We start from the raw sequence: 19,520 nt of genomic DNA, 5'->3' as shown, positions 1-19,520 counted from the left end.
AGAACCTGTGGTCCATCATCAAATGTGAGATTTACAAGGAGGGAAAACAGTACACCTCTCTGAACAGTGTCTGGGAGGCTGTGGTTGCTGCTGCACGCAATGTTGATGGTGAACAGATCAAAACACTGACAGAATCCATGGATGGCAGGCTTTTGAGTGTCCTTGCAAAGAAAGGTGGCTATATTGGTCACTGATTAGTTTTTGTTTTTGAATGTCAGAAATGTATATTTGTGAATGTTGAGATGTTATATTGGTTTCACTGGTAAAAATAAATAATTGAAATGGGTATATATTTGTTTTTTGTTAAGTTGCCTAATAATTATGCACAGTAATAGTCACCTGCACACACAGATATCCCCCTAAAATAGCTAAAACAAAAAACAAACTAAAAACTACTTCCAAAAATATTCAGCTTTGATATTAATGAGTTTTTTGGGTTCATTGAGAACATGGTTGTTGTTCAATAATAAAATTAATCCTCAAAAATACAACTTGCCTAATAATTCTGCACTCCCTGTACATCTAAGTAGTGAAGCTACTATATTATTCCTCAAAAAGTGACAGGTACCACGCCCCTTTTCATTGTCTACCAAAACCCCTTTCGTCCTCTTGACAGGTCCTCAGGGGTCTCTGTGATCATACATTTCCACACACATATTGGTTTCAACAGCATTTCTGGCCAGATAAACAAATAAAAACATTCCACACAGATAATGGCTTCAACAGCTTTATTGGCCAGATAAACAAAGTACATGCAGTAATAAAGGGATTTACCAATACGCAGTGCAAACCTGGTGATAAACACACCATGGTAAAGAATTGCATAGGTCGACTCTTAACTTATTTTTTTATAAATATTTCAACTATTTTATCATTATGATCACATTTTTTATTACAGATGATATAAAAAAAAAAATACAGTATTCACCGCAAACACGACTGTTCATGTCTTGTAACTGGTTATTTTGATAGATATATCTCCCACAATTCCTTTTTATAAATTGAATAAAGCTACGAGGGTACATTTCAAAAGTCGGTGATAGCCCATAAGAGTCAAAGAATATAGCGTCCTTATCATACAGTATAATTAAAACCCAGTGACTGCCCTGTTTACGGGAATCATCTGTATTCACGATGTATGCAGCAGGCCTCTGTAGCACAGGCTCGTCCGGTAGAAAGTCACACGGAAATACACCCGCGAATAGGTTGCTCATATACGGGTCAGATATAGCCAGAATCGTAAGCTGTAGATTATTCAGTCCTCAAAGCTGCAGGGATGCTTAGTTAAAAGTCACACACTATCTCCCTTCTATTATTAATAGAGTAAACTATCATATTTACTGTGTGGGGTGCTGGCACTGCAAACCGCACCTCTGCTCTAAGATTTCCAGTTTTAATGAGCGAAAAATGACCACCTGGTTCTTGATCTGGTGACAAATCAAATGCAAAAAATGTGTAGCCGTTCATAAATTCATCTCTGTCTATAGCTGATCCACTATCATTTCTCTGTTTTCCCGATATATGGAGAAGTGACGCGTACTCCCTGACTGCCGATTCCGTCTCAAAATTTGGTTGAAAGGGCCTTGCGGGTATCTGCTGGCCGTCCAGGTACAGCGATGCCTGATTCACATCATAGTGGTGGAAGCATGGCGGATTACGATTGTATGAACCGCTAAAGGCTTAATTTTCAACAAAACCTATTATTACTGTTTTAGGAAGCTGCCCCAGAAACACATTCTCCTGATTCGTAATTCTTGTACCGGACGGTATGCTGTACACCTTGAGACAGGCTCTATCTATGGTGTATTTCGCGGTAGCTGATAGAAGGGCCTGACTGTGGCCTATTCTGACAGCCGGGGATACCTGAACTCTCTTTACATACAGAGCTGCTTGTAATATCTGTACTTTAAAATGCTCGGCATCTGCAGACATCAGGCAGAAAGCATCTTTATTTCTGGTCAGTTTCATTTTCAGGTCCAATCCATTCAGTACGAGTTTTGGTTGATTTAAATATATCACCAAAAAGGGGTCCCAAAAGCTCTACAGGCCTAGACCGGGCTGTAGCCCTAACCCTTTTGTTAAACCCCAAATTGTTACCACCAAGAGTTCTTTCATGATGATGTCCAGCTGTGACCAAAAATGTGGAAATTTTTAAATAGATGCAATACATTTCGCTAATTAATTTTTTATACAGCTATAATCATACATACCACAATACAATCCTGTGCAGACCTGTTGACGTAACTACCAGGGAAGCAGCTGCTTCGGGGCCCGGCGCCCCAGCAGCGTGTGTGACAGTTTATTTTCAAGTTAGTTAAATATCGTGTTCAGGGCCCCTTCACAGCAGCATCTAGTATGATCTAATTTTACTGTCTGCTAAAGTCTCCTGGTCTGGGATCTGAACCCACAACCTCCAATCTATCAGTGAATCAGTGGCAAAGCATTTACCCTCACAGCCATAAAGGCTGCATTACAACTCATTATGAGACTTCTACTGTTATAGCTGGCTAATTGTACATCTATACACATGACAGCTGCCCAAACACACCTAGCACTGCTATTTCTCTATATGACAGCTGTCCCTGCACACTCAGCTCTGCTATATCTCTATATATGACAGCTGCCCCAGCAAACCCAGCTCTACTACATCTATACACATGACAGCTACCGAAACACAGCCAGCTCTGCTACATCTATACACATGACAGCTGCCCCCAACACACTCAGCTCTGCTATATCTCTATATATGACAGCTGCCCCAGCAAACCCAGCCTACTACATCTATACACATGACAGCTACCGAAACACAGCCAGCTCTGCTACATCTATACACATGACAGCTGCCCCCAACACACTCAGCTCTGCTATATCTCTATATATGAGCAGCTGCCATGTGTATAGATGTACACTTAGCCAGCTATAACAGTAGAAGTCTCATATTTTTTCAGTCAGCAGCAAGGCAGCTGGTATGGTTTAGTGGTTAGCTGCTTTGCCTCTGAAGCAGAAGGTTGTGGGTTCGAATCCCAGCAGAATCTTTTCTGAAATACAAGCAGTGACTCCATATAAGGACATACAGGGCGGGACACAGGAAGAGGCTGCATCGCATCGCTGACATGGAGGTAAGTAGAAGTGTTTATTTTATTTTTTTTAATACCCGACTGGTACTGCCATGGGGGAGCAGGAGGCACCTGATACTGGCAGTGGCACCTGATACTGGCACATGGGGGGGAGGGGGGTTGGCACCTGATACTGGCACATGGGGGGGAGGGGGGTTGGCACCTGATACTGGCACATGGGTGGGGAAGAGGCACCTGATACTGGCACATGGGGGGGTTGGCACCTGATACTGGCACATGGGGGGGAGGGGGGTTGGCACCTGATACTGGCACATGGGTGGGGAAGAGGCACCTGATACTGGCACATGGGGGGGAGAGGGGTTGGCACCTGATACTGGCATGGGGGGGAGGGAGAGTGGCACCTGATACGGGCACCTGGGGGGGGGGAGGGGGGTTTGGCACCTGATACTGGCACATGGGTGGGGAAGAGGCACCTGATACTGGCAGTGGCACCTGATACTGGCACATGGGGGGAGGGGGGTTGGCACCTGATACTGGCACCTGGGGGGGAGGGGGGTTGGCACCTGATACTGACACATGGGGGGAGAGGGGTTGGCACCTGATACTGGCATAGGGGGGAGGGAGAGTGGCACCTGATACTGGCATATGGGGGGGGAGAGTGGCACCTGATACTGGCACCTGAGGGGGGGAGGGGGGTTGGCACCTGATACTGGCACATGGGTGGGGAAGAGGCACCTGATACTGGCACATGGGGGGGAGAGGGGTTGGCACCTGATACTGGCATGGGGGGGGGAGAGTGGCACCTGATACTGGCATATGGGGGGGAGAGTGGCACCTGATACTGGCACCTGGGGGGGAGGGGGGGTTGGCACCTGATACTGGCTACATGGGGGGGAAGAGGCACCTGATACTGGCACATGGGGGAAGAGGGGTTGGCACCTGATACTGGCATATGGGGTGGGGGGGGAGGGAGAGAGGCACTTGATACTGGCACTTTTTTTGTGGGGGGGAGGGAGATGGCACTATGATACTGGGACATGGGGGGGGGGAGGCACCTGATACTGGCACCTGGAGGGGAGAGGGGGGGTTGGCACTTGATACTGGCACATGGGGGGGGGGAGAGAGGAACCTGATACTGGCACATGGGGAGGGGGAGGGAGAGAGGCACTTGATATTGGCACTTTTTTGTGTGGGGGGGGGGAGATGGCACTATGATACTGGGACATGGGGGGGAGGAGAGAGGCACTTGATACTGGCATGTGGGGGGGGGGGGGGTTGGCACTATGATACTGGAACATGGGGGGGGAGAGGCACTTAATCCTGGCACTTTTTAGGGGGGGAGATGGCACTATGATAATGGGACATGGGGGGAAGAGAGAGGCACTTGATACTGGCACATGGGGGGAGATGGCACTATGATACTGGGACATGTGGGGGGGGGGGAGAGGCACTTGATACTGGCACATGATGGGGGGGGCATCTATGGGGACACTTACTGGCACATTATTGGGGGGCATTATGGGGGACACTAGGCCGGCAGCCTATCAGAGGCCGGACACTGAGGGGCATCTACTGGGGCACTATATATGGGGCATTTTATACTGGTACATTATGGGGGGCACTAGCAGGAAGGGGGGAGAGGAGCACTATGGGGGAATTTACTGGGGGCACTATATAGGGGTATTTTATACTGGCACATTATGGGGGCACTATGGGGACATTAGCTCAACTGGGGGCATTACAAGGGGGTATTTTTGCACTGTCACATTATAAGGAGAATTATTTCTACTGGGGGGGCATTATGGTGGGCTTTATTACTCCCCCATGGTATGACCCCCTAGTAGCAGCACCAGCCTCTCCCTGCTCTGCTATCCCTCTGCCCCTTCTCCAAATCCTTAATATAAAATCTTTCTCATTAGGATAAAACACAACATCAGCTCCGCCGAGCCCCCGGCCAAAGTGTGGAAGTGGCGACCGAGATCCCCAAGGGTCAAGTCAAGTAATTGTAAGTTTTCATGTGAAATATGTTTGTGCCACACAATATACAGTATACCGCTACACTGTGCCACACAATATACAGTATACCTCTATATTGTGCCCCACAATGTACAGTATACCGCTACACTGTGCCCCACAATATACAGTATACCGCTACACTGTGCCACACAATATACAGTATACCTCTACACTGTGCCACACAATATACAGTATACCTCTACACTGTGCCACACAATATACAGTATACCTCTACACTGTGCCCCACAATATACAGTATACCTCTACACTGTGCCGCACAATATACAGTATACCTCTACACTGTGCCGCACAATATACAGTATACCTCACACTGTGCCAACAATATACAGTATACCTCTACACTGTTGCCACACAATATACAGTATACCGCTACACTGTGCCACACAATTACAGTATACCTTACACTGTGCCCCACAATATACAGTATACCTTCTACACTGTGCCGCACAATATACAGTATACCTCTACACTGTGCCCGCACAATATACAGTATACCTCTACACTGTGCCCACAATATACAGTATACCGCTACACTGTGCCCCCCAATCTACAGTATACCGCTACCTGTGCCACACAATATACAGTGTACCTCTACACTGTGCCACACAATATACAGTATACCTCTACACTGTGCCACACAATATACAGTATACCTCTACACTGTGCCACACAATATCAGTATACCTCTACACTGTGCCACACAAATATGCATATACGCTACACTGTGCCACACAATGACAGTATACCGCTACCTGTGCCCCACAATATACAGTATACCTCTACACTGTGCCCACAATATACAGTATACCTCTACACTTGTGCCCCACAATATACAGTATACCTCTACACTGTGCCACACAATATACAGTTACCTCTACACTGTGCCACACAATATACAGTATACCGCTACACTGTGCCACACAATATACAGTATACCTCTACACTGTGCCACACAATATACAGTATACCTCTACACTGTGCCACACAATATACAGTTACCTCTACACTGTGCCCCACAATATACAGTATACCTCTACACTGTGCCCCACAATATACAGTATACCTCTACACTGTGCCACACAATATACAGTATACCTCTACACTGTGCCACACAATATACAGTATACCTCTACACTGTGCCACACAATATACAGTATACCTCTACACTGTGCCCCACAATATACAGTATACCTCTACACTGTGCCACACAATATACAGTATACCTCTACACTGTGCCACACAATATACAGTATACCTCTACACTGTGCCACACAATAGTACAGTATACCGCTACACTGTGCCACACAATATACAGTATACCTCTACACTGTGCCACACAATATACAGTATACCTCTACACTGTGCCCACAATATACAGTATACGCTACACTGTGCCACACAAATTACAGTATACCTCTACACTGTGGCCCACAATATACAGTATACCTCTACACTGTGCCACACAATATACAGTATACCTCTACACTGTGCCACACATATACAGTATACCTCTACACTGTGCACCAAATATACAGTATACCACTACACTGTGCCACACAATATACAGTATACCTCCTACACTGTGCCACACAATATACAGTGTACCGTCTACACTGTGCCACACAATATACAGTGTACCTCTACACTGTGCCCCACAATATACAGTATACCTCTACACTGTGCCCCACAATATACAGTATACCTCTACACTGTGCCCCACAATATACAGTATACCTCTACACTGTGCCCCACAATATACAGTATACCTCTACACTGTGCCCCAAATATACAGTGTACCTCTACACTGTGCCCCACCAATATACAGTATACCTCTACACTGTGCCCCCACAATATACAGTATACCGCTACACTGTGCCGCACAATATACAGTATACCTCTACACTGTGCCACACAATATACAGTATACCTCTACACTGTGCCACACAATATACAGTATACCTCTACACTGTGCCCCACAATATACAGTATACCTCTACACTGTGCCCCACAATATACAGTATACCTCTACACTGTGCCACACAATGTACAGTATACCTCTACACTGTGCCCCACAATATACAGTATACCGCTACACTGTGCCACACAATATACAGTATACCTCTACACTGTGCCACACAATATACAGTATACCTCTACACTGTGCCCCACAATATACAGTATACCTCTACACTGTTCCCCACAATATACAGTATACCTCTACACTGTGCCACACAATGTACAGTATACCTCTACACTGTGCCCCACAATATACAGTATACCTCTACACTGTGCCCCACAATATACAGTATACCGCTACACTGTGCCACACAATATACAGTATACCTCTACACTGTGCCCCACAATATACAGTATACCGCTACACTGTGCCACACAATGTACAGTATACCTCTACACTGTGCCCCACAATATACAGTATACCACTACACTGTGCCACACAATATACAGTATACCGCTACACTGTGCCCCACAATATACAGTATACCGCTACACTGTGCCACACAATATACAGTATACCGCTACACTGTGCCACACAATATACAGTATACCTCTACACTGTGCCCCACAATATACAGTATACCTCTACACTGTGCCACACAATATACAGTATACCTCTACACTGTGCCACACAATATACAGTATACCTCTACACTGTGCCAAAGGAGTGGGGTTTACACAGGAGGAGGGAGATGTGAAGCGCGCTGGGGGGGGGGCCCTTACAAATATTTGCTGTGGGGCCCAGTCACTTCTAGTTACGCCCCTGCAAAAAATAATTCTTTTAGAATATGGAGAAACATTTATGGCAAATGCATGAGTCTTAAACCAGCGAGACCTACTTTAAAAATTGGAGACCATGTAAGAATTAGTCAGTATAAAGGGACTTTCGCTAAAGGGTATGAACAGTCTTACACGGAGGAGATTTTCATCGTCTCGGGCGTTAACACAAGATTTCAAAAACCTATGTATAAACTCGTTGATTTGGGTAATGATCTAATAGAAAGCTCATTTTACAAAGAAGAATTACAGAAAGTCCCTGCGGCTGCTGGACGTGTGTACAGAATAGAAAAGATACTGCGAAAAAGACGTGTGAGGTGTGAAACTCATTTTTTCGTAAAGTGGCGTGGTTACCCCACAAAATTCAATAGCTGGATCGGTGAAGCGCAACTGACTACTCTATAAACCATGGAATCTGGGTCCTTTTATATAACACTGCCTTGTAATGCATCTTCCAAAATTTACCCTGAAAATTCAATAGCTGTTTCTACAACAAAACTAGCAAAACCCGTTCATTTGTCGGGTCCTTATGATGTCGCTATGACCGAGATCCAGTATCCGTATAGCTGGTATACCGTCGGATCGCAAGAAGGCATCTTCTTCTTTGGGAAAAAAGGTGTAGCTTTAACTGAATACCGCATCAAATCTGGATTTTATTCTACCGTCGCGGATGTTGTAAAAGCTATTAATGAGGTTCTTGAAAACTTAAACATTTTGAGCGATCCCTTTAGATTGAGATATGACCCCATAAAAAGGTCTGTTTATACACAGGAATCACAGACACACATTTTTATACCTGGTGAAAAGCTTGGGCCTATTTTAGGACTACGCTGCTATGTTGAAGGATCTATCGAAAACAATCAGATCGAGTGGGGCGGCATGTTCGCCGACATACACTCGGGATTTTATACGCTATTTGTTTATTCAGACATTGTTCAGCATTCCCTCGTTGGAAATTCATACGCTCAACTTTTAAAAACTGTTGAAATTACAGGTAGAAACAACGAGATTGGGACCCTAAAGTTTATGCGGCCCGACTATATTCCTGTATCCAATCTTAATTTCGATACAATTTCAATAGCCATTTTAATGGACCAGTCTCGCCCTGTTAAATTCAGGTACAGTAAAACCATTGTGAGATTACATTTCAGACCATGCAAGGAGGTGACACGCTAAAAATGCTGTCCCAGAGACTGTACGGCGACCCTAGTGTGTATGCCCGGTACTACGTTAATCAGGCAGGTAACGGGTTAGAGGGATTCCGTGGTGATGAATACATGTACGGGGCTGGGCTTGCGGGCTTGTTTAGAGGACTTTTTTTTGTTTTGTTTAATTGTCTTTTTTATTGAAAAAAGGTACAATAATAAAAGTATACATGTACAATTTCTCATGTGATCATTAGACAATCAGACATTACAAATGAAAAAGTAACAGGAATGACATTACAGATACATCATCAAAATGCAGCTCAAATCAAACCCAATCAAATAATGTCTTATCCTAAGAAATCCTGAGAACCGGGAAAATGATTCACATACTCGATTTTGATATTGTATAGTACGAGGAAACAAATAAGAGACAAGACAAGACACAAGAGCAGAGACATAGGAAAAGGGCAAGGGGGTCCTAGTCGCTCTCATCAAAGAAAGTATCCCAAGGCTGCCAGACCTTATTAAATTTATCTACTGTATTATTAATGACCGCTGTCAAGTACTCCATCCTTCTGACCTCCGCAATACTAGTAAACAGCTCTAATTTAGTAGGTATGTCCCTTCTTTTCCAAAACTTAGCAATAAGGCGTTTCGCCGCCGACAGAACATGAAGTACCAAATAAAGCACTGGCTTCTTTAGTATTATTGGAGGCATGTTCAATAAAAACATGTATGGATCCAATGAGAACGTAATATTAAAAAGCTGCAATAAAAGGTGTTGGACTTCCTTCCACAATGGAAAAATGACTGAGCAGTCCCAAAAGATGTGGAATAGAGACCCTTGACCAGAATCACACCTCCAACAATTACCAGAAACAGTGGGGTTCAAATGTCTAAGCATCTGGGGAGTATGGTACCAAAACATTAATATTTTGTACGAATTTTCCCTAAAGGTCACACAAGTGGATGACATTGCCGCCCTACGCCAAATAAGCTGCCACTCACTTGGCGAGATGTCTTTTTCAAGGTATCTCTCCCATTTAGACATATACGCATGTCGTAAGACCTGAGGTGATTCTGGAGTTGAGAGGAGGACGTAAATATCTGATATAAGACCTTTAGTAGAGGTCGAAAGTTTACATAGTCTTTCAAACTGTGTTGGAGTAGACACCTTCGTGTCCCGAAACATTGATCTAAGCAGGTGTTTTATTTGCAAATGTTGCCAATTTATATCTTTCCTTGAGCAAATCAAAAGATATGATCTCCAGAGTTCTATATTCCACTATATCAGCAAATCTAAATAACCTATTAGAAAACCATGGCTTAAAGGACGAACCCTGCAATCCTACCGGAAACACAGGGTTGAATAAAAATGAGGTCAGGGAGGGCCTATCAGAGACTAACGGAAATTTCCGCCTACAACATTTCCAAATGTTAAATGTATGTGACATAGGGCCCAACAGTTGAGCAGAGCAATCATCCGGTAAAGGAGACCACAAGAGGGCATTGGGATTAATGGGGGCTAGCCAAAGCTTCTCAATCTCCATCCATCTAGAGAATACCTGAAGTGAGGACCATGCAGGGATACGACGCAAATGCGTCGCCCAGTAATATTTCATTATATCAGGAAGCCCCAGACCACCTTGTGATTTAAGGGCAGTGAGAGTGCTGCATGCAATTCTATGTCTCTTCCCATTCCAGACAAACCTAAGGATAGAAGATTGTAACGCTCTTAGATCCTTTTTAGGTATCGGGACCGGAATAGTCTCCATCACGTATAGTAACTTGGGTAATATGGTCATTTTGACCGCTGCAATACGCCCTAACAAAGAGATAGGCAGGGGCATCCACTTAGTCATAAGTGTATTAAGTTCCTGAAAAAGTGGAACAAAATTGTGAGTATATAGGTTACCATATGTTTTCGTTAATTTCACTCCTAAATACTTAAGGGTGGTATCATTCCATCTGAAATGGTAATTGCTTTTTAAATTACTCAATATGTCTGGAGGGAGATTAATAGGCAAAGCCTCTGTCTTTGACCTATTGATCTTATACCCAGATAGCTTACCGTATTCCTCTATGACCTGAAATAAATTTGGCAGTGAGATATCTAAATTTGTAAGCGTCAGAAGAATGTCATCAGCAAAGAGTGACAATTTAAAAGCCACTCTGTTCACCTCTACCCCTTGAATGTCCGGATGAGCCCGTACATAATACAAATAGCAATGGGGACAACGGGCAGCCCTGCCTCGTGCCATTGTGGGTGGGTATCAGTTTTGACTGGGCGTGTGTCATTTTCACAAAGGCCGTGGGGCGAGTGTAGAGGGCTCGTATAGCGTTCAGGAAGGGTCCCCCTATACCAAAAACAACTCAGCGCAGAAAACATAAAAGGCCAACTCAGGCGATCAAAGGCCTTTTCTGCGTCTAGGCCTAACGCCAATGCTTGTTGTTTCCTTCTATTAAGAACATCTATCAGATCTATAGTTCTCCTTGTGTTATCACCTCCTTGGCGATGCAACACAAAACCAACCTGGTCTTTGTGGATCAGACTTGGAAGCAAGCTGACGAGTCTATTTGCTAAGAGCTTTGTAAATATCTTCAAGTCTGAATTAAGGAGGGCTATAGGACGATAGTTCACATAGTCCATATGATCTTTGTCTGGTTTAGGTATAAGGGTAATAAAAGACTGCAACATTGTGTCAGGTACAGGGGAGCCCTCCAGAAAGGAGTTAAAGACCTTAACCATGTGGGGGAGTAGAGTTTCTATATATGTCTTGTAATAAAGGTATGGTAGACCATCCGTCCCCGGTGACTTACGGTATGGCAGACTATTAATCACTTCGGTTATTTCTTCTGCAGTAATTTGGGTGTTAAGTGTAGCTGCTAGGTTGCTGGACAATTTAGGTAACCTACACTTTTTTTAAAAAGCGGAGAACTGGTCACGTTGCTGTACAGGATCCCTTGCCACCTGCAGAGGAAGGGAATACAAATTCTTAACTACGGGACTCCACTTTAGCGAAGACTCCAACCGGCCTGGAGACAGGTTGATGGCACAATCACTTATGATCCAAATATAATTATGTCCATCTTCCAGAAATATTCTGGAAGATGGACATAATTATATTTGGATCATAAGTGATTGTGCCATCAACCTGTCTCCAGGCCGGTTGGAGTCTTCACTAAAGTGGAGTCCCGTAGTTGTTTCGCCAAGAGCATGTGTGACTTATTCCCCCAGGCATAGTAACGCTGTCTGGAGTATAAGAGTAGCTTGTCTGTCTTTACCAGTGCCAAGTCTCTTAACTTAGCTCTCAACATGACTATACGCCTAGGTGACGGGAACTACGGGATCCCAATTGACCCTCCAGACCATCTAAATCTTTCCTGATAGAGCAATATTGCATATTCCTGTCCTTTGTTAATTTGGAACCAATGGCTATGCAGTTACCCCTAAAGACAGCTTTATGCGCCTCCCATAGAGTGTTTACCGAGGAAACTGATTGCTGATTTATACTAAAATATTCCGATAGACCCTCCTGTAGCTCCTGCCTAGATACTGGGTTAGAGAGTAGGCTTTCATTCAACCGCCAATGACAAACCTTAGTTATCGGATGTTTAGTACTTAATTTAAAAAAAATTGGGGCATGGTCTGATCATGAGATAGATCCTATATCCGCATCTACCATTAAACGCATTGTAGGAACATTACCTAAGAAATAATCAATGCGAGAGTGCGTACTATGAGGATGAGAGTAGAACGTGTATGTTTTAGATGTGGGATGTTCTCTAGAAGGGGGTTTCCCTGTCAGTGCCTGCCTGAGATACCATAGTGAACACCTTGGTGATGAAAGGAATCTGCTTGGCATTCGGGCATAAAGATTACATAACACTAAAGGAGTGCCATGTAGGGTGGCCTGCACAGATTACATAACGCCCCTGAGGGTCAGAGATCTAATCGGTCACTTGAAGCGGACAATTAGCAGATAGAGGGATCGCCACTACGGCTTTTTTCTGCCCACTAGAGGCCGAGTAAGCCCTTGGGAATAGTCCTTTAGCAAATTTGAATATCCCTGTGTTATCGAAGTGTGTCTCCTGGAGGAAGACTATGTCCGCCCTCTGGGCACGACATTCTGTCAAGGCCAGCCTCCTTTTAACATTGGAGTTCAGGCCTTTGACGTTCAAGGACATACACTTGATCATAGCATAAAGATTGGCTGCGCCATATACTTGCTATTTTGGCAATAAGTGTCAATCCCCCAGGAGATCACATCCCCGATTCATCCAGTAGAGAATCTGAAAAAAATCATCATCGATATCATCAGATGCAGTAAACAGATAATATGATACGCGACACAAGAGGGTACAAGGGAACACAAAAGACGAGTACATAAAGAAGATATGAACAGGAAATATCCAAACATTGGACTGTGATGTCCAGATGGGGGCAATCAGAGAAGGCATAGAATATATAATATAGCCCAATCTCTTCTCCCCAACTCTATAGAGAGCTGAGAAAAGGAAGAGGGCAAGTAGGATCAATCCCCCCTGTGGTGACATGGTAGGGCACACCCGACATAGATAGCCAAACATTGTTTAAACAATATGCGTAATAGCCGAGCTCCTTAAAAGCCCAATAACACGTTTTTCTAGAACAATTAGGCACCAAAAACATATGAGGAACATCTGCCGCCCGTCATAGCGGCATAAACTGTAGGAAGCGAGCATCATTTTACAGCTCAAGACCCAGCAGATCAGGTCATTTCATCTCTCATATTTAGCCCCCTGGGATCTTCTCTCGGTTGGGACCTGCGATTCTTGCTTTTCACTTGGCTCCAAATTGGGGAGGGTGCCAGCATCGGGTCGGGGACCTCCCAATCATCAATAGGAGGCTCTGAGACCCCCAAGGTTGCACAAAAAGCGGGTAAGTCCGCATGAGCACGCATAGAGACGGCCTTTCCATTTTTATTAGCGATAAGTGCGAACTGGTATCCCCAGCGGTAGGGAATTTTCTTCTGCCTCATGGACAGTAATAGAGGCTGGAGATGATGCCTTTTTTGCAGGGTAAGCCACGATAAGTCCTGATATAGTTGCACTTGCACCCCCTGGAAGTCAATAACCCGTAATGCACGGGCCTTAGCCATTATGGCTTCTTTCACCTGAAAATCTGTGACACGGCAAATGACATCCCGGGGTTGCGCGGTCACATTTTTGGGTCGCAAGGCCCTATGAGCACGATCCATCTTGATAACATGGGTTGACGGAGCCTCTAAAATAGAGTTAAATAGCCCATTTAAAACCTCATGTAAATTCTCCTCAGAATCCGATTCAGGCAGGCCCCGCACCCTAATATTATGTCTGCGACCTCTATTATCCAGGTCCTCCAAGTGTCTAGTGTTATCTCGGACCACTTGGGTGCACTTCACAACAGTAGATTGGAGGTGAGCAATATACTTGCGTGTAGTGTCGTGCTCAATTTCCAGAGAGTCCACCCTGGCTGTGACTTGTTGAAAATCCTGGCGCAAGGATGAGATTTCAGCCTTAAACATGTCCCTGACTTCTGCTATTAATTTTCTAAAGTCCTCTTTAGTAGGGAGATGTTGCAGCGACTGCCTTAGGGAGGCAGAGGCCTGTGACAATTGCAGAGCGCCATCTTCCATGTCATCATTGATGTCAGACTGTGAGTCCCAGGGCGCGTCCTCTCCCCCACTTTTCTCCTTGCCCTGAACATGGTCAGGGTCCTCAGAGTTATCTGCCCAGTCCCTCCTGCGCTGCGTTGGTGTTGCTGAGGGGTTAATGCGCTTCGGCGCCATTTTAGGCGGCATGCTTGTGTTATATTCAGCCCCCTGCAGCTGTCTCACCGCCCCCGATGTCCCCCTCTGCTCTTTCGGCTTGTATGTGAACTCCTCCGCTAGCGGGGACAAAGGAGAGCCACTCACTGTTACGGAGGCGCTGCTGGAAGCGCGTTGTGGCAGGAGAGCTTCCTCCTTCTCCTGTGATGGCTCCCGCCACGGTTTCGCGCCTCAGGCCTCCCAGAGCAGCAGGAACAGCAGTGCGGCGATCCAGGAAGACCGCGATGTCCTGGGTCCTTAGGTGGGGTGCCGGGCTTCCTCTTGTTCTTCTAGTGGGTAGCGATTTCCCCATGAGACCCGGGCACCGTGCTTATACAGCTCTTATGTAGCGTCTGGGCAGCGGAGCTCCTCACTCACACAACCATCTTGCCGGATGGCCAAGCCACGCCCCCCTAGAGGACTTTTTAGGAGAGCAGTCACGCTTTTCAGGAGGGGTATTGAGCTTGTGAAACCGCATGTAAAAACAGCTGCCAGAAATATCGCTAAAGACACCGTCACGAGTATATCAACTGCAGTGCTGGATAAATTAAGCCAGCCCCCAAAAGAACAGAAAGGCTCGGGCCTTGTTTATGTTGTGAAAAAAACTGCTAAAAGAAAAGCATGCTCGGGTTCATAGTTTCCTCCTGGGCTCAAGAATAAAACGCCACCGCGTAAAAGACGTAGACGCCAGAAGGCTGTTAGATGATCTGGAGACGACATCTTTTAGTGAAATACCATGGCTTTCATACATGATGGGTCTGTGGAATGTACTAAATCGGAGCTAGATATTTTTGATTTACCCCCGACGCAGACGAGTATTGAAAAATCGCTCTTTGTATAAGTCCAACCTATAGCGGCCTTGGCCGACAATGCCCTGTTGGAGTTCTTTATTTCAGGCAGTGGCGAATATTATTACGACCTGAACAACACACTCTTGTATATCAATTGCCGTATTGTGAAGTCGGATAATACCACTATTCCAGCTGATGCCTGTGTTGGATTGATTAATTACCCAATTGCCACGCTTTTTTGTCAGACGGACGTGACACTCAGGGACAGACTTATTTCACGCTCAGATAATTTGTATAGTTACAGAGCGTACATAGAGACTATTTTAAATTACAGCCCTCAAGCGCTGTCGTCGCAGTTTACGGCAGGCCTGTTCTATAAAGACACAGCTGGTCATCATCATGAAAGAACTCTTGGTGGTAACAATTTGGGGTTTAACAAAAGGGTTAGGGCTACAGCCCGGTCTAGGCCTGTAGAGCTTTTGGGACCCCTTTTTGGTGATATATTTAATCAACCAAAACTCGTACTGAATGGATTGGACCTGAAAATGAAACTGACCAGAAATAAAGATGCTTTCTGCCTGATGTCTGCAGATGCCGAGCATTTTAAAGTACAGATATTACAAGCAGCTCTGTATGTAAAGAGAGTTCAGGTATCCCCGGCTGTCAGAATAGGCCACAGTCAGGCCCTTCTATCAGCTACCGCGAAATACACCATAGATAGAGCCTGTCTCAAGGTGTACAGCATACCGTCCGGTACAAGAATTACGAAATCAGGAGAATGTGTTTCTGGGGCAGCTTCCTAAAACAGTAATAATAGGTTTTGTTGAAAATGATGCCTTTAGCGGTTCATACAATCGTAATCCGCCATGCTTCCACCACTATGATGTGAATCAGGCATCGCTGTACCTGGACGGCCAGCAGATACCCGCAAGGCCCTTTCAACCAAATTTTGAGACGGAATCGGCAGTCAGGGAGTATGCGTCGCTTCTCCATATATCGGGAAAACAGAGAAATGATAGTGGATCAGCTATAGGCCTCATGCACACTGCCGTGTTTCACAGCCGTGTGCGGGCCGTGGAACCGCGGCCTGGATCCCTCCTGAGAGCAGGAGCGCACGGCGTCACTGGTTGCTATGACGCCGTGCGCTCGCTGCTGCCGGGACAGTACAGTAATACACTGGTATAGATCATACCAGTGTATTACTGTATTGCGGCGGCAGCAGGGAGCGCACGGCGTCATAGCAACCAGTGACGCCGTGCGCTCCTGCTCTCAGGAGGGATCCAGGCCGCGGTTCCACGGCCCGCACACGGCTGTGAAACACGGCAGTGTGCATGAGGCCATAGACAGAGATGAATTTATGAACGGCTACACATTTTTTGCATTTGATTTGTCACCAGATCAAGAACCAGGTGGTCATTTTTCGCTCATTAAAACTGGAAATCTTAGAGCAGAGGTGCGGTTTGCAGTGCCAACACCCCACACAGTAAATATGATAGTTTACTCTATTAATAATAGAAGGGAGATAGTGTGTGACTTTTAACTAAGCATCCCTGCAGCTTTGAGGAATGAATAATCTACAGCTTACGATTCTGGCTAAATCTGATCCGTATATGAGCAACCTATTCGCGGGTGTATTTCCGTGTGACTTTCTACCGGACGAGCCTGTGCTACAGAGGCCTGCTGCATACATCGTGAATACAGATGATTCCCGTAAACAGGGCAGTCACTGGGTTTTAATTATACTGTATGATAAGGACGCTATATTCTTTGACTCTTATGGGCTATCACCGACTTTTGAAATGTACCCTCGTAGCTTTATTCAATTTATAAAAAGGAATTGTGGGAGATATATCTATCAAAATAACCAGTTACAAGACATGAACAGTCGTGTTTGCGGTGAATACTGTATCTTTTTTTTATATCATCTGTAATAAAAAATGTGATCATAATGATAAAATAGTTGAAATATTTATAAAAAATAAGTTAAGCGTCGACCTATGCAATTCTTTACCATGGTGTGTTTATCACCAGGTTTGCACTGCGTATTGGTAAATCCCTTTATTACTGCATGTACTTTGTTTATCTGGCCAATAAAGCTGTTGAAGCCATTATCTGTGTGGAATGTTTTTATTTGTTTATCTGGCCAGAAATGCTGTTGAAACCAATGTGTGTGTGGAAATGTATGATCACAGAGACCCCTGAGGCTTGTCCAGACACGCATCTAGCATAATAATATCAAATACATGAGACCCCTGCCAGTTGAAACCAATATGTGTGTGGAAATTTATGATCACAGAGACACCCTGCCATGAGATGGCAGCTGGCCAATAAAGCTGTTGAAGCCATTATCTGTGTGAAATGTTTTTATTTGTTTATCTGGGGACCTGTCAAGAGGACGAAAGGGGCGTGTTGACGAAAGGGGTTTTGGTAGACAATGAAAAGGGGCGTGGTACCTGTCACTTTTTGACGAATAATATAGAAGCTTCACTACTGTCCTCAAGGTGAAATAGGGCTGAGTCCTTAAGGGGTTAAAGGCAGCTAGGTGTTAACAAAAACCCCGAACGGCACCTGCGGTCCAGTCCGGTCTTTGCCCTTACCTGACTGCTAATTAGTCCAGCAGCACAAACTGGGAGGAAAATACCTGCCTCCACATACAATGCCCTTTACTGCGTCAAAGTATGTATAACAGGGCATGAATGGATAGAAGACTCCCTGATATGGCTTAGTGGCATAGTAAGCTTAAAGAGTAGCTGTACTTTCAGACAATTTTATTTCATTTAACAGAGAATGGTGTAAATTGAAAATTTCTAAAATCACTTCATTTAAAAAATATGCTTCTATCCACCTATAAAAAAGCCACTAGGGGTCTCACTTCCACCTACGTTTCAGTCCACTGCCTGTTGTCAGGCAAGATCCGTCCCTGGCAACGGAGACACAGAAGACAACTGAGAGGACGTGGGGGCATGTCAGAGCTGGCTGAGATTGGGAGTCTGATAAAATGACTGCTTCTACAATCCTCCTGAAGATCACAGGAGCCACCTGTGTGTCTAAGTGCGATTTCCCCCTCCTTATCGAGCTCTAGATCTGAAAACAAATATAGTGAGAAGTGAGGGAAAGAATGTCACAGCAGTACAATGCTGGCAGAGTTCCATAGAAGGGATACGCCCCTGCTTCTGAGTGAAATGCATCTAGATGTGCAGGTGAAACAGAGAGTAATATGGGTAAAAAAAAAATATTAGGGAAGACCAACATGACTGTTCCTTGACAGTTAAGATTGTACGAAGAAACACAGCCATTATGCAAACTTTGAAAATTCAGGTACGCTTTAAAGAGGTTTTACACTGTATAATCACTGGGTGTTCTAATGTGTTGGACCCACACCGATCTGATATTGATGATAGGTCATCAACAGTGTTGAGCGAATCGAAGTTAAATGAATTGGCTTAGATCCGAACTGCAGGAAAAATTAGATTTGTTGCAAAGTTTCAACTTCAAAAATTTGTAAAGCAAAATCTTGTCATCTAAGAGGTCTTTTGGACGTTTTTTGTCAGCCGAATCTGATGCGGATTCTTTGTCAAAAGAAATCGGTGGGCAGTCGCGTGGACACCACCTAACATTGTTTTCAAAGGGAGGCAGCTCTGGCGGAAAAAAGTTTGTGTCCTTTCTTGGTGTGACCACAGCCATAAACTGCAGCCTCCCATTGACAACAATGAGAACCAGTCTTTTGGCACAGAATTCTTGCCAAATTCGGTTGTCAAGAAACACTGTGTGAACAACCCCTAAAGAATAAAGAAAGACAGGCACAAACACAAGCAAATACAGTTTAAGAGCAAATGTTTTTAATGA

Source organism: Bufo gargarizans, chromosome 6, assembly GCF_014858855.1.
Source record: "Bufo gargarizans isolate SCDJY-AF-19 chromosome 6, ASM1485885v1, whole genome shotgun sequence".
In the NCBI taxonomy this organism is placed as follows: Eukaryota; Metazoa; Chordata; class Amphibia; order Anura; family Bufonidae; genus Bufo; species Bufo gargarizans.
The sequence above is the reverse complement of the archived record's forward strand: the minus strand, read 5'-3'. Positions refer to the sequence as shown.